At 35.4% G+C, this 17,561-nt stretch overlaps 1 protein-coding gene and 1 non-coding gene across 5 annotated transcripts in view; both read right to left on the bottom strand.

Annotated features, from left to right (window-relative positions):
* The window catches only part of NRIP1 (nuclear receptor interacting protein 1), a 301,546-nt gene extending 296,551 nt beyond the window's left edge, over nucleotides 1-4,995 (bottom strand). For all 4 annotated transcript variants that reach the window (XR_013335520.1, XR_013335521.1, XM_077765650.1 and 1 more), the window contains exon 1: nucleotides 4,910-4,995. The gene's annotated coding sequence lies outside the window, so the exon portion shown is untranslated. The remainder of the gene's footprint in view (nucleotides 1-4,909) is intronic.
* Nucleotides 985-1,137, bottom strand: LOC144232817 (small nucleolar RNA SNORA62/SNORA6 family). Its single transcript, XR_013335528.1, has one exon. It is a non-coding gene; the product is annotated as a small nucleolar RNA SNORA62/SNORA6 family (small nucleolar RNA).
* Nucleotides 4,996-17,561: the final 12,566 nt, after the last annotated feature.

Genomic DNA, 17,561 nt, shown 5'->3' with positions numbered 1-17,561 from the left:
CTGAATTTTGAACACTAGAAAAGCTTCAAGCAAGCCAAACTGGTAGTAAAATCTGATCTAAGTTCATATGAGATAGCATATAGTTCTTGATTTATCCTACTTGGCAAATATATATATGAAAAAACATTACCCTCAAAATCTAGCTAACCTTAAAATATCCTAATTAATGAAAAGTCATAGGTACATCTAAACGTATACATATAACTTTTTTTTTTAATTGCCCTATTTTATGCAGGAGCTAGTGGAGTTACATCATTCAGTTTATCACAAAAACCAGCCATACTTTTCAAAAAAGGATAAACGGAACATACAATAGGAATAAAATTCTGTTCAGCATATAACCTAGAGTAAGGTGGAAAATGTGAATCTGCTGTTAGATTCTGAATTGTTTAAAGATAATATATTTTTCATACATGTGCCCTAGATATTGACTAATTGCTTTATCTGATGTGTAACCAACGGATATGTTATTTATTACAACACTGAAGAAAAAACAGGCTGTTTGAGACCCACTAAAAGATGGTATATTAGCTTTCAACATGTCATTTTTCTACTGGATTTTAAAGGATAATTTTAATTAGATATGAATTTGAGGAACACATTGTCTTCAAAAAACCCAAGATATAACTACAGCTATGATGTCCAATATCGTAGAAATGTGGCAACAGGGCACTTGAAAGGGACTAGTTTGTCTTTTTAAAACTTTGTTATTTTCATTTCATTTTTTAAAATTTTTATTTACTAGGATGCTTGGGTGGCTCAGTCGGTTAAGTGTCCAACTTTGGCTCAGGTCATGATCTTACGGTTTTGGAGTTCAAGGCCCACACTGGGCTCTGTGCTGACATCTCAGAGCCCAGAACCTGCTTCAGATTCTGTGCCTCCCCCTCTCTCTGCCCCTCCCCTGTCAGCAATCTGTCTCTCTCTTCCAAAAACAAATAAACATTATTTATTTATTTATTTATTTACTTACTTCCTTATTTATATGCTTGTAGCCAGAATTACTATCAAATTCTACTCATTGAGCCAGAGAGCGTTGCGGTGTTAGCAAAAGACTCCCCACTCCTGTAGCACACTAATACACCTGTAAGTTCATTGGCCAGCCAGTGGCCGCAACTCCAAGCTCTAACAACATGCAGGAAACGTGACTAGTTTGAATTGAGATGTGCTATAAATGAAAATATACATTGAATTTCAAAAACTACTGTGAGAAAATGAATATAAAATTTCTCAGAATTTTATATTAATTATGCAATGAAGTGATAATATTTTGCTGATATGAGACTAAGTGTGTTATTGATTGATAATGTGCCTATAGAAAAATTTCAAATGACATGTGTAGCATACATTATACTTCTACTAAACGAACAGCACTGCTCTATGGTAAGACTGAGAAAAAGAAGGACATAAAATTTCTCAAGTCTTTATGTTCCAGAATAAATAATTTCACTTTAGATATCCAAAAAGATTAACACAACATGGATAAAGTTAGCAAGATATATTTATCAGAAATTCTAAAGCAATTTTTTTGTAACTCAAGGATATATGATTTTAGATATTCAAGAGGTATCCAAAAATTCAAGAATAAAATAAAAGCCTCATGTATGAAATGTCTAATTTATTTTAAAATCATTTTTCAGCATTTCCACAGTAGTTAAGTATATATAAGGGTTCTATGTTGTATTTTCCTTCCCTAGAGTTAGGACAGATCTCAGTTTCACAGACTAAATATATACCATAATGACATCCAAAAACAGGCAACTTATTTTTAATAGACAGGAAAATTTCATACCTCCTAAAAAACAACTTTAGAGTTTACTTAGAGTTGGAAAAAATTAATTCCATATCACAGTAAGATCTATCATTAAGATACACTGATAGACATTTCCCAAATATTCTTAAAAGTACTCCAAGCATACGACATACTAAAAGTTAGACATATCCATATTCCACAATTCACCAGTTCCAGTCCTGGGCATATACGCATCAGAAATGAATGCTTATTTCTACCAAAAGATACAAAATAAATTCACAGCAGCCTTTCTGGTACCCCCCAATTGGAAAGATCTTCAAATAAACGGTGGTCTAATCGTACAATGGAATACAGACAACTTGAAAAGGGAGAGACAAATAATACATCCACAGAAGACTTTCACAGACATAATGTTGATCAAAAATCTCAGACACAAACCAGTTCATATTACATGATTCCAACTGTATAAAGTTCAAAAACAGGCAAAATTGACACAAGGCCAAAACCACCAAAGATCGGTTTCTGTTGAGTAGAGGCAGTACTAAAAGAGACAGCCTTCTGGATTAGGAGTTAGTTATGCAGGGTATGCTTATGTAAAAGAAAACAGAAATCACTGAGCTGGCAAGTAAGAGTATGTATTTCACTACATGAAATTACACCTTGATAAAATGGTTTTTTTAAGTAACTTTTTTTTTAAAAAGGGCCTTAAGTATCATGAGTTAGTTTCAAAACAAATTACTTAAAACTAGTTCCTATTTTGAATTTACATGAGAATTTGTCTACTTAATCCTACAACTAAGTTTATTTGCAATTTTTAATAAAAAAATAGTAGCCAGTTTAATTTTATTCAAACATATTTTGAGATTACATGATGAACTTTCATAAATGGATAACTCATAATGACTTTAAAAGTGTAACAGTATTCTTTATAACTAATAGATATAAACTGAATGTATCTCTAAATATTTAATTGTAATAGTTAATTCTTATCTTCAATTTAAAAAGATAACTTTCCATGCTCGTGGATCAGAAGAACAAATATTGCTAAAATGTCTATACTACCCCAAGTAATCTACACTTTTAAGGCAATCCCTATCAAAATACTAATGACATTTTTCAAAGAACTACAACAAAAAATCCTAAAATTTATATGGAACCACAAAAAGACCCCGAATAGCCAAAGCAATTTTGATAAAAGAAAAGTGCGGCACCTGGTTGGCTCAGTCAGTTGGGTGTCCAACTCTTGTTTTTGGCTCAGGTCATGATCTCACAGTTCTTGAGTCCAAGCCTCGAGTAGAGCTTTGCACGGACAGCACAGAGCATGCTTGGCATTCTCTTTCCCTCTCTCACTGACCTCCCCCCCCAAAAAAATTTTTTTTAAAGAAAAAAGAAAAGCAAAGCTGGAGGAGGTGTCACAATTTCAGACCTCAAGTTATATTACAAAGCTGTAGTAATCAAAACAGTATAGTACTGGCAAAAAATACATACTTCAATGCCACAGAATAGAGAGCTCAGAAATAAACCCACAATTATATGGTCAATTAACCCTCAACAAAGGACTCAAGAATACACAATGGGAAAAAGACAGTCTCTTCAATGAATGGTGCTGGGAAAACTGGGCAGCTACATGCAAAAACAGTGAAACTGGACCACTTTCTGAGACCACATACAAAAAGACTCAAAATGGATTAAAGACCTAAGTGTGACACCTGCAACCAATAAAAATTCTAGAGGAGAATATTAGCAAAAAAGTCTCTGACACTGGCTGTAGCAGCATTTTTCTAGATACGTCTCCTGAGGCAAGAGAAATAAAAGCAAAAATAAATTACTGGGACATCAAAATAAAAGAACTTCTGCACAGTGAAGGAAACAATCAACAAAACTAAAAGAGAATCTACTGAATGGGAGAAGATATTTGCAAATAACATATCTGATAAGGAGTTAGCATCTAAAATATATAAAGAACTATATAACTCAACACCCAAAAATACAAATAATCCAGCTAAAAAATGGGCAAAAGGACATTTTCCCAAACAAGATAACCAGATGGCCAACAGACACATGAAAAGATGCTCAACACCACTCATCATGGAAATGCATATCAAAACTACAATAAGATATCACCTCACACCTGTCACAATGGCTAAAATCAAACACACAAGAAATAGGTGTTGAGGAGGCTATGGAGAGAAAGGAATCCTCTTTCACTGTTGGTGGAATGCAAACTAGGGCAGCCATTCTTGAAAACAGCAGGGAGGTTATTTCAGATGAATACAAATAATGAATATCCAATTAATAAAGAAATGTATTCAAAGAAGTTGACTTATTCACTACAACAAATACCTTATTTTATTAAATACTTCTATTCCAAGCAAGACAGCTGGCAAGTTTTTAAAGGAGAACACAAAAGTTAGAGGAGGTTTAAAGGTGGATACTATGAAGGAAACTTTGGATAGGGCTGACGGGGACTGTGTTCACCACTGACTTTAGTCAAATCATTTTGAACATTCACATGGGGGTCGTGGGAGTGCAAAAGACAAAGACACAAAGCAGGTAAGTTTCTTCCTTCCTTCCTAGTAATATGTCATATGTCCTGAGACTCAAGCTCTGCAAGTAGATGAATTATTATGCTACAACAGTATAGACAACATGCGATAATGCAGATAGGGGACTTAGTAGATAGACACAGGCAGTCAGGTATCCATGGATCCAGATGAAAGACTGGTAGAAACATAGATGGTAGCTGACCGCTACACAGGAAGGCAGAGTTGTCACAGGCAGGGAGGACTTTAAAGCTGTCTGGTCATTTAATGTATATTTCATACTGTCTTACATTAACAAAAGAGGCTTTTATATCTCATTTTCAAATCAAAACATTCTTTATAGTAATTCTATACTGGAAAGGAAAAATGTAAATACTTCAGATGTTTAAAATAGGCAAAACTAGTTCTTTCTAAACTTCTTTTACTCACTTACACAAAATTCGGAATTACTGACACTGAAATATATGCCTCTCCTGTGTTACAAACGTCCAACAACCAGTTAATCAACATCTGAACTTAAAGAAAAATAAATAACAATACAACATTGTTATTTCTTCTATAATTGGAAAGGCTTAACTACATTTTAAAAAATGGAACAAGAGACAAAATACAATACCTTCTGGATGTGTTTCTCCTGGCTGTTAAAATAATGGGTCCTGAGAACAGAGTTCTGAAATAGCTTCACGGTCCAACACTCCCTGAAAATTAAGAAAAATAAATATTACTTCAAGTGCATCTTATCAAAAAGAACTTCAATGGCATGTTTTACAATGGAATCTTAACTACTGGCTAAAATAAATTATCTCCAAAAATAACAAAAACTATTGTAAGATAAAAAAAAATGTTCTTCATTATGCATGCTTTCCTTGGGCATAGCTGTTGACGATAACTGCTGAACAATCTGCATTATAAAATTATTTACCAAAATACACTGTCTTTATGCTACATAAAACACTATCACCTATTTTCAAGGTGAGAAGTTAATGGTGATGAAGAGCTATTCTGATCAAGAATTCTGGGAGAAAAAGTATTAGGATTATTTGGTTGTCAACACTAGAGTTTGAAACACCTTCTTTTCTTTTTCCGTAGACCACTAGGAAGAAAAAATCTTGAACTGAGAATTAGAAGCCTTCTGGATACAGAATGACATCTACATGCGGGAAAGTTATACCTTCAGGAATAAAACACTGGCTGAAAAGTTTCTGAGCAGCAAGAGACACAGCCTACACTTTAATACTGTGGTGGCTGAGGGAGCTTCATATGGATCAGCAGGCTAATCGGCAGCGCAGCCAGCTGGAGATAAGGAAGGCGTGATGCAGACTCCCTGTTTCCACTATAGGAACTTTCACTTCCCAAAATAAAGTAGCTACTTTTGATTATCACTTCATTCCCCAGTGCCTGTCAGTTTCCCTAAGACCATACAAGGGTACCAAATTTCTTTTGAGCAATGCTTTCTCAACACACTGCCGAAACAGGCTCCTTGGCACTCTGCTTCCAGATCACTTTCTCTGCGTCATGCTTATTACTTTCCCTGTGACTGTGAGCCCTTCATTCATCTCTGAAACTTCCAATACCTAACATGGTGCAGGGCACAGAGCTATGTGCAGTAAACATCTGCTCAACCTGTATCTCTTAGAGACTTAACCAATTAATACACCATGCTGAAGTAAAAATGATACCATAGAAGAAGGTAATTAAATGGGTCAACTACAATAAAGAACACTTATGTCAATGCTTTCCCACCCCTCATAATCATCCTGGTAGGGTGGCAGATCTCCTTTCTGCCCAGGTGAACTGGGACTCCAATCCTGCTGTCCGAGGTCCTGCACCAAGGGGCATGATGATGGGACATTAACACAAATCCTCTAAGCATATACATAAGCTGCTCCTAAGCAACACTCCATCAGCAGCAGGAAATCCAACCTACATGTATGAGTCAAAGATACCTAGAATCAACTAGGGGAGAATGTTCCCAAAATTTTAAAAGTAGACAGAGGGCATCATCTTAAAACAGAATTATAACTATTAGAGAGAAATAACAAACAAACAAAAACCCTGAAAAGACTTCCTAGTGATTTAAAGGAAAAAATAAAGCATTATCATTTCCTGTTAGGACATTTCTTTTTCAGCAGCTAAATAAAAACATTACCAAATCATTTTATGTAATAAAATTTAACCTTATTTTGACCTTCCTCATAAAGCAAACAAATCTCTCTATCTAATAAGGTTCCATCTGAACTATGTAAGATGATAAGCAATACCTTAATTGCATTCATTTACATGACTTTGAAACTATTCTGGGCTGAAGTCACTGACTGCAAGGACACAGAATAGAAAAAAGTAAAATGTACGCAATTTACTGAGGAGGATGGATCCACTTAGAGTGGTAGCACCTTCTCCTTCCTCATTAGAAGACATCAAATGCTTTAATGCAATCAACAGGTGCAGAGGTCTCTTTTTGAAACATATCACACATATGCACACTGATTTTATAACTATTAATATATAGATATAATATACTCAGAATATATATTTGAATAAGTTCATCATATATTATGGCTTTCTTATTAAAATAAATCTGTCCAAAAAGAGGTAAAGGACAATTCTATGCCCTAAAAGCATTTAAAATCAAAAGATTAAACAGGGCTATTATTTTTCCATTATCTCATAAAATTTCTAACAACTAAAATTCAGGCTATAGAGCTATAACAGTTTTAGGACAAGAACTGCAAACATAGGATCTTAAGTATATTAAGAGTTTCTGCTTTCACTTTTTTATAACCTAAACATGCGAGATGTTCAACTATTTTGCTTAGAGAGGCAGACTTTACATGCCTCAAAGTCAGTAATACAACATTAGTAAAAGGAAGGGAAGACAACAGACAGAAATTCACTACTACAGATTATAAGACCCCATGTGTACTCTTTGTAAAACCCAGAATATACACACAAAATCAAGTTAACCTAACAAAATATTTCCCTTTAGTTTTGTAAAATTCTAACAGACTAATGGCACTTGAATTTACTGGAGAAAAAACAAAGGAACTAAAATAGGATCCAGGATACTTTAAAATGTTTCTAATATTAGGAGAAATGTAGAGCATCAAATATTTGTTTTAGGTTGAATATAACATCACCAGAAGATTCGCTTAAGAAGATCCTGCCCCTCCAAAAAAAATTTCTGTGCATTAGACAAATTTCCCACATTTAATTTACTAATCAAGTACTTTTATACTACTCAAGCCAATCTTTCATAATTTAAAAATGATTTAGTGAAACAGAAGCACTGGTATTATAAAATGTATGTTTCTTCACTACCTTCATAGAAGGGCAAGACTGTTTTTCACGTAACTCTGTATTAGCCAAAAAGTTTCATCTGATGCTACTCCACAAAGAACACAATGATGAATAAGTATTTATTAAAGTCCTATATTCCTAAATAAACTCAAATATCATAATGTCACTTTGTCTTTTTTAAATGAGAAATAAAATCTCTTGATTTCTCTCTATAAGTTAAGCCAATTCACTTTGGAATAGCTTAGTAGTAAAACAAATGTGTACATTACATTTTTAAAAGTACTAGTTACTAGTATAATCCACATATTACTTTCAGTGACCATATCTTCTTGAGATATTTAAACTTCCTTTCTAAAAGAAGTAATTCACAAACATTATATATATAACATATGTATAAACTGTATATACAAATTTTATATACATTCATAATATTATATTATGTATATATAATTTGTATAACCATGTAACAGGCAATTCATGGTTCCTAATCTTTAATGAGGATAAAAACAAAGGGGCCAATCAGAATCTTCTAATATTGTTTCTGTGTTCTTGGTCACCTTTTTACTTAAACTAAAATCTCAAGTTGTCAATAATCTTCTGATAGAGATGGTAACTTTTCGTTATTTCTAAAACACTTCCCTCTATCCACCCAAAAGACTGAATGCCTTATGGGCCTACAGCTCCTTGATTATGATCACAATATCTAAAGTTATATTTCATCCACATAAATTCAGGATTTTCCTTTCTGTGGATATCAGAACATGTTAAAGCCAATCTTTATAGCCACAATCTAGCCTTTGTGTATCTTTAAATGGTCTACAACCTTGAAGTGAAAATGAATTATATTAATGGCATCACTCCTACAGCTCTCCAAGAAAGAAGTCCAAGTCCAGGTTCAGATACACTTCACTTTAACAGCATGCATCCAACTCACGTGAGCCCAGTAAACCCTACCCACAAAACAAGCACGCACACTTGCACATGTATGTGTGTATGCCTCTTTCTATTTTCTCTTTTCTTTTCCCTTTCCTCTTCCCCAGGAGGTTAATGAACAAAATATTATACTTTTTAAACAGATAGAATGATATGGAGATAAACTACCCATCTGTCAGAAACAGAGTTACCTAAATAAAGAAACTTAACAATTCTGTATATAAAATTAAATCCTGGACTGACAGGGTTGTTCAAATAACACCCAGAAAAGAACAACGTGCCTCAAACTGTAAGGAACAGGCCAAAAACATTCCATCAAATCAAGTGTACTAGAATAGGCCATATCTCCATTTGAAGCACCTGCTAAGAATATGTGACTTCACAGTTCCATCTAGGAAATAGTTTTCTTCCTCTCTTACCTGCTCCCCCACCCATCTTGCATTCAACTCCATAAACAGCAGTAATCCCCCATTATAAAACAGTTGACGGTTAAAACAATAAGCCAACGAAGAAAGTACAATATTCTGTAACTGACATTTACTGCATTGGCCTTGGACTTCTAATCTTTACCAGACGGGCACACAAATCAATCCATCAGCTCATAAAGGTGTGCTTTTTTAACCTCTAAAACAGATGGGATTGGCCAGAAGTGTCTGGCATGTCAAACTGCTAATCACTGCTGCCCTTTGCACAAAATAACCCACTTAAGTTGAGGCATGGTTGCACTGTAACCGACATTAGTCTGTGGGAAACCCATTTAACTGTCACACACTCCTGCCACTCCTGCTCTCCCTTAATTAAGCCTAATGCCTTATGCTTTGACCTTTTGTTCTAGCCTATTAACCCTATCTAGTACAAGTTCAATTATGTTAAACTAAAAACTTTGCTGTAAAATATGAAATGCCAAGCTCAAAAAATCATAAGGGACATCCTCTCAGCCCTTAGTTCTATGCACCCTGTTACTCAATGCATGCAACAGTAAAACCTCATTTGTGAAGTGATACTGATTCTTACGGAGTTGAGAGGAACCAAATTATCACTATAGTCTGCCCCCCTTATTTTACAAAGTGAGGCCAGAAAACATTAAATGAAGCCCATTTCACAGCTTCAGCTGAGCCACACTGAAACCTATCTAATCTCTACCACTAACCCTTTATTCTCCATGATCTCTTAATTAATAGTTAAACCACTCAACAGTGTATTAAGGATACTAATATGTTCACCACAAATTATTATCTTTCACCACCCTTAGAATGCACCACACAAACTGGGCAACGACAAAACAAACAGGCATGTGAACAGGCCTCAGAAGTAATTTCCCTACGCACACAAAACTTTCTATCCTCTTGCTAATTTTTTTCTTTTTAAAAGTAACAATGGTCATCAAGAACTGCTAAATTCCGCAACACTCACATATAAGGCAATATGTATGAATACAATTTTTTTTTCTTTCCTGATGCTTCATTTAAGTATTCAACAGAGCAAATGACTTAAGCTACAGAAAGCAATTACAACTCACAACTTATTCCCAGTGGACAATTTCACAGCTGGAGATCTCTAAAAAATACTTTTTTTCTTTTTTTTACACCTGTACGTATACAGATTACTGTTTGCATCTACGAGAATTCCAAAATATAAAAACAAACCAAAAACCTTTTAAATTCACTGTAAAAGAGAATCAAATATAGTTGACACTAACATGCTGTCACCACAGGGGTATTTTCGTTTTAACATACAGAAATGTGTGTCATTAGTCCTCTCCCACCTTCCTCACACAGCCAGAAAAACTTTTTACTACATTCACTGTAACACATGAAAACAATTTAACGATCAACAACATATAACAAATTCTATATTTCCATCTGTGATTCTTGCAAGAAAATACAAATTGATTTCAGATTTTTCAAGATTAAAAGTCAGATTTTAATATTATCCTTACTGTTGACTGTCCAAGGCCCATTTTACCTATTTTCAATAATCAATATTGTCATTTTATAGGAACCTTACAAGTTAAGGTAATATGCCACTATTGGAACATACAATAATTTTTAAAAGAAAGAGCATTCAGAGTTGTGCTAAAATGATGAATGAATCTAATGATGGGATTTATTATATTTTAATGGGTAAGAAAACATGATACAAGAGTGAAAACTCAAAGTGAATTTGTTCCACGCTAACAGAATGACACCTTCGAAGGAAAGAATGGCTTGGCATTATCAGGAGGAATCTATACAAGGATGTATAAAAGGTAAAATACATGGCTCGATGAGTGGTCAGAGCTAAAACAAACACTTGTAGCAGGCACAACTGCTGGCAAAAATAATGATTTAGAATCTTATTCACCTTTTTTACAGCAAAGGAAAATTCTGTCAGCGTAAATGAGATGTCATGCTTTAAGGAGTCCGTTCATGAATACAGAAATTAAGTTTGGGCCTCTGTTGAGGAATCTAACGCTGGAAAACTTATTCTAATGTATAGAATTCACACATTCTATAACATACTGACTGACATTAAGGAACAATGAAAGGCAAAGGCATCTCAGTTAATCAGGGTAAACAATTTTGAAAGCACAAAACAATTTTGACTAATCACACAATTAGTCAGTGTGCTATTTTTTCTACCCTTTTACTTTGGACAATAGTCCATTGGCCCGCAGATCTTCTTTTGCTATGATTTATAAGCATGTGATATGAAAAAAAAAAAATACGTGAGCCATGAGAGCTGTTTTTTCTGTTTACAAAAGATGCCCACTTCCAACCAGGGATGAAGTTTAGTAAAATACTTTGTCTTCACAAAGCAAGAAACTAGGTTAAAGTTATTTTGAGAGCATTTGTGAAATTTCAATGTTGTCAACATATATCCCAGATAATCTATACATTTTCTTTTAGCATTTGAAAATTAACTGCTAGTTTAGAAATTTCTGAGCTCCATTTTAAAATGTTTCCTTTCTATCTTAGCATTATTAATCCAGTTGAACATAATAGTGTTGTGACAGTCAAAAAATCCACCTCTAGAAAAGAGCTATTACTAATTTAAAAAATAATAACAAAGAGGGTTCATCTACTATTTAAGTCCTATAACTTAGCAGGGTTTGAATCATCAAGTCATTCTTGATGGTCTCTAACTTTTAGATTCCTGAACACCAAAATCACCTCTAGACAGGAGATTTTGAAATGCCTCCATCTTCCCAACCAGTCAAATCCAATGTGATTAAATGTGTCAAGGTGGTGCTTCTTTACCACTACCATAAACTAAGTGTCCTTAGCTTGGGAAATGAAACTAAGGAAACTGTCTATACAACTCTATAAAAATTTTGTTTCCTTAAAGAATTATTAAATGTTGCCCCCAGACACTGTGCTAAGTATGTATTGTAGTTTATGTATTTTTGAAGAAACCTAGCATTACAAAACAATTTCAAGTGCCAAGTAATGATGTCACCAATAGTTTCACTTTTTCCTTTATAATTAATATGTCTGGTAAGATGAGGATAAATTTTAAAGAAGAAATAGTATTCCTTTTAGATGTCCTAATTTAAAAAGACTAAAGGAAAAAAATGTAGGACACCAGCCACTATCAATTAGCTATATATAATGATTAGCAACTATTACATATAGATACATAAAGGCTCTATCCCTGGCCTCCAAAAGCCAGAGTTTACCAATAATTGGATTGGTACAGTTCAACAAATGTCTGTAACAGCCATCTATGTGCCAGGCACCTACGGCACCAATAGCACACTGATGAATGAGCTCCTATTCATGGAGTGGACGGTCTACTGAGAAACACAAACTTTAAACAAGTGTGACCATTGCAATCAGGGTACAGGGAACTGTGAGAGACAAACCTGAACTTGTTAGAGGCTTGGAGACTATAGTGAGCACCTACACTCTCCTGCCTACTGTCCCATGGGTGAGAATATTCCTTTCCAGTTTGCTTCACCAAGGTCAAAATATGGTCAGTCTGTGGCCCACATAAAGGGCTACCGTTAGGTTTCTTCTCTCTTGTTCTCATTCTACAGGGCTGGACCTAGATGCCCTTGGTTTAGGGCACATTCTCACCACTAATCCACACAGTGCTTTCTCATTGTGTTACCTTTTCACAGGAGAATACAGTAATGGGGTCCAAAACCTTTGCGTTATATTCCCAGTTGGACAGACACACCCAACTGCCTGCACTAGTAATTTTAAAATATTACTCTTCAGTAATAACTAGGGCTAACCTAGGAGTATTCCAATCCCACTAGTTAACGAAAGTTACCTAGCTCCAGTAATCTACAAATAGAAGTTTCCCTACTGATTTTTAAATAGAACTCAAAATGTATATAACATGTAGAAACAAGGCTGCTGCGTGAATAAATGCGCACCTGTACTGTAAAACTTGTTTTTAAATTCTCAGCCTAGAAAGTACATTCCAAGTACTAGAATATCAAATGAATCACAAGACTTTTCTGAAGACCATATTTCAGTAGCAGCAGAAGAAAATATGCTCCAAAAACAAGGGGGATGTAGCTGGCCCTTTCTCGCTCCTCTTCGCAAGACTGTCTTTCTGGCCAGCGTGGTCTTTACTGCTGGATCCGTTACCAAAGGCTATTGACTATTTCATAACATCTGGTACATAAGCCTCTTTCTGAGACTGCCTTTACAAAAACTAACAAACTATGAAATAAATTAAGGCTTGATTTCTTATCCTGGCTTTACCCAAGTGCTGGTTATATAAATTTTAAAATTCACTTAACATTCTCAGAGGTTCAATTTCCTCCTCTGCAAAATGCAAATAATAAAAGTTTTGGAAACTTTATTTCTTTTTTTTCCTTCAAGTTTTTATTTAAATTCAAGTTAGTTAAAATACAGTATAATAGCTTCAGGTTTACAATATATACAACACCCTCATTTCAGCATTAACAACAATGACAAAAATGTTGGAAGATAAGCCAGTAATTTATCCCACTGCATCATATGTATACTTTGGCCAAATAAATAAATAAATAAATGACAAGTGAGAAATTGAGAAAACAAAAGAGAAGCAGGGAAAAGAGGAAACAAAAATAGAGAAAGAAGGAGGATCAAAGGAAACAGGTGTATCAGTGCTAAATGGTAGCATGTGACACTACTTGATTTACAGTTCATACCAACTACTCTTCTATGTACTCTTCCACTAAGCAAGATGCCTTTATAACCCAACTTGTTTGAAATGGGGAAGACAAGATAACCCGTAGGACAAATACACTTAAACCTGGAGCATCCATGTAGCTTTTACCACATTCCCTTCCACTCTGAANAAAACCAAAAAAAAAAAAAAAAAAAAAAGGAAAGAAGAAAATATGACACTGATTCAGGTCAGTCATGGATTCCTAGGACAGGTAAGCACAGTGTTTTACTAACAAAGTAAACAACGCACTGCTTTGCGTTTTGCCTCAATAACACCAAACATCTGGATATTGGGAAAGAACCAGATGGTGAATACAAAATTTCTATCTTCAATCCCTGGCCTCATGTAGATTCAGTCTATTTCAATTAAATTTCTTAAAAAGTATGGATGGGTTAGGGAGATAATATAAACAAGTATCTGAACTCCAGAAAGACTTTTTCCCCCCAGATTGTTTACCTACACAGTTTCTCTCTTATTTGGCCAGATCCAATACATTCTCTTAATAAAACACTGCAGTAAAACATTCCTTTGCAGCTTTTATACAAACCCTTTTGTTTATCCAACATTTACTTGGCAATTCAAAATCCAAAGCACGCTAGAAAATATTATGTATATGAGCCTATTACTCATCCTTGTATCTCCAATATAGTTTTAATTTGACTGTATCTTTTAGTGCAGAGGGAACCACTCAGCTTGATTCTTTTGGGTTCAGAATTCCATAAATTTTAAATGAAGCAAGTAAGAAGAGGTGGAGAGGTTTATAACTACATTTCTCATGGCCTCAACAATAAAAAAAAGTATGTCTGATGTGTACTTAAAAATATACTATACACCACAAACCTCCCTAACTCAAAAATCTCTTTCCTGACCATAGTCTACTCCCAAAATGAAGCCAAACACTCATCTATCTCTGCTTCCTCCTGATAAATTCACAAATGCATTATCAATTTCCTCTTTGTAACAAAGAGCCCAGTTTATTAGCACAGCATAGTCTTTACAGTAAAATTATGGTGGGTGAAAATAGGGCAATGAAACAAAATTCATGTCAGGAACCATTACAGTCAAGAATTTTAACTTTTTCACCAGAAAGAGCTATGGGCCTGAATTTGCTGCAAATGCTCCTTCCAGTAGACAAACATAATTAGCCTTGGGAATACCTGGATTAAGATCATGACAAGCTATTTTAATGAATTATATCAAGAAGCATAGTTGTTTCCCCCACCGCAAAGAACACTACAGTGATTGCATGGAATACTTCACAAGGGTTAGCATCTGAGGAGGGAAAGAGCTTACAGAGTCACCCTGAGTGACTACATTTCTCAGGTCAGCACGGGGAACACAGGGCATCAGTTCTCTTGAGAATTAACATCAGCTGCTGCAGAATTATCAGTTGGAAACAGAGTGCCTTCCTTATGAGACTGGTCCTTGGGAAGCCAGGCTGGGCAGACTGGAGGTGCTGTACGAGTTCCATGGCTATTCCGTGCTCTATTTGGAAGCAGGCTTTTGGGAGAACTTTCTGAAAATCAAATAGAGAGACTGGCTTTCTTTTAAAAAGATAGCATACTCTATGAAAGAGCAAATCATTATCAATGAGTTAGCTGTGTGCCCTCAGGCACTTCTCAGACTAGGTTCCTTTCTCTGTAAACTGACAAAATGATACCTATATGTTACATGCAAACTGTAAAGAAGCCAGCCAAGTGCCTGGCACAAAGCAGATGCCCCCAAATCTTCTTCCTTTTCCTGCTCTCCCAATAAACAAGGAAAGGGCAAAATAAAAAAAGGAAAAAAAAAAAGGCAGCTTTTTTATATATTTCCAGTTTTTTATCCTATCATGTCTACTCCCTTTAAAACCACAGGCTTGAAGTCTTTACCGCTTACTGACAGTACACCTCAATGTATAGAATCGGGATTTCAGAATTTAGAAATCAAATCTAACCCCCTTGTTCTACAGTCTACAGGTGTTGCCCAGAAAGATGTAAGGACGTTCCCATTATCTGTTCATACACTGTTTGAGCAGCAGATCCTAAGCTAGAAAAGTGGATGTGGGATAACTAAACAATGACTTTTTATTTTTTTTTAGTGTTTATTTTTGAGAGAGAGAGAGTGTGAGTGTGTGTCTGTGTGTGTATGGGGGAGGGGCAGAGAGAGAGAGAGGGAGACACAGAATCTGAAGCAGGCTCCAGGCTCTGAGCTGTCAGCACAGAGCCCAAGGTGGGGCTCGAACCCACAAACTGTGAGACCAATACCTGAGACAAAGTCGTACACTTAACCCACTGAGCCACCCAGGCGTCCCCACAACAAAGACTTTAAAAAAATGTTTTGTTTTGGTTTTTTTCCAAAAATCAAAGTTGAGCCAGCATGACCTATTGTACAAATAGTCCCTTTACAGGGAGGGAAAAAAAAAAAACCCTGCAACTACGATTAATTCATTTTGAGGATGTTTCTTATTATACCCTATTTGAGTGTTTCTTATTCTATCCTATTCCAAAGGTATTCCCAATTCCTATTTGAGAGTTTTTCTGGGTGTTCTCCACCTTCTTCTATCCTCCTCCCTTCCCTTAATTTGTTTCTTTTCCAGTGTACTCATCTACCACTCTATTGTAGATCACTATAAATTCATAAATTCAAGAATAAAAAAAAATCTAAAAAAGTATGCATTTCAAAAATCAGCTACAATCGCTTAAACATTTCCTATCTCTCGAATCCTGGAGAGGTCCCTCAAGAGGGACAACTCTTTTCTCTATTTTAACTTGTAATTCTCAAATTTTGATTATGCTCTGTCACATGTCAGCTCTCTTATCTACATCGCTATTAAATCAACACAATTATAATACCATTCTCATTTTAAGATTGCATATAAACATAATTTCCTACCTAACTACTGCAATGCTAAATTATCAGCTGATTTTTTCAATGCAGTAATGTATTTTTTTTAATGCAGGCACATGTTATATGCAGTACAGACAAATTCAACAAGCCAAAGCCCACAGCTACAAGAAGCTAGCTTAGCAACTAAGTGACTTGAGCTTTTCTCTCATCTACCTAAAGCTAATCACCTGACTTTTACCCAGTACCTTTACATAGCTGGGTATGTAACACCCCAACAACAGAGGCTCCTACCTCCTCAGTTCCTGATTTGTACTCAATTCATTAGCAGATTACAGATTTAAAAATAAGGAATAGCCCTATCATTTAACACGGGACTGAAAAAGGAGTTTCTTAATTAGAAGTCCAAGGGTAAGAGACTTCACTCCACCAAAGCTCTGAATAAACACCAACATCAGGTCAATCAGAGTTGTCTTGGTCCTCGTGGTATCTTAAGCTGATGACTCAAGTTCCCAGCAGGCTTCTAGTTTAATATTTCTTGAAACACCAGGCTTAGTCACAGACTGACCTGGAATTTAAGGCAAATAAGGGTCTCTTCCTTCCATCCTTAAAGATATTTTTGCTAAATGACACAAAGTTAAAGAGGCAAGACGGATTTTAATTTAGAGCTTTTATTCCCTGAGGTATACCAAGTCAAAGAATTTCCTGGGAAGAGGGAAGCATACTAGCTTTGAATTTCAAACACAACTATTAACCCTGTCAGAGAAGCAATTCTATTCCCAAATTTCTTAACAAAATGATTTCCCCCCTCACCCTATTTATTGAAGAGGAAGGAAGGTAGGAAGGGAGGGAGGGAAGGTGAAGGAAGAAAAGGTGGGCAGGGAAGATGGATGGATGGATGGATGGATGGATGGATAGACAGACAGACAGACCAACGGATGTCACATGAATCCTCCTAGTCAAAGTTTCAACACATTCTGGAGTTACTCTTGAATTTATTTCAACTAAAAAACAAATCACATGAATTATCCAAGTCAGGTAATATCCATAACATCTTGAAAACA

Source organism: Crocuta crocuta, unplaced genomic scaffold, assembly GCF_008692635.1.
Source record: "Crocuta crocuta isolate KB4526 unplaced genomic scaffold, BGI_CrCroc_1.0 scaffold174, whole genome shotgun sequence".
In the NCBI taxonomy this organism is placed as follows: domain Eukaryota; kingdom Metazoa; phylum Chordata; class Mammalia; order Carnivora; family Hyaenidae; genus Crocuta; species Crocuta crocuta.
This window is presented reverse-complemented; position numbering and strand designations above follow the sequence as displayed.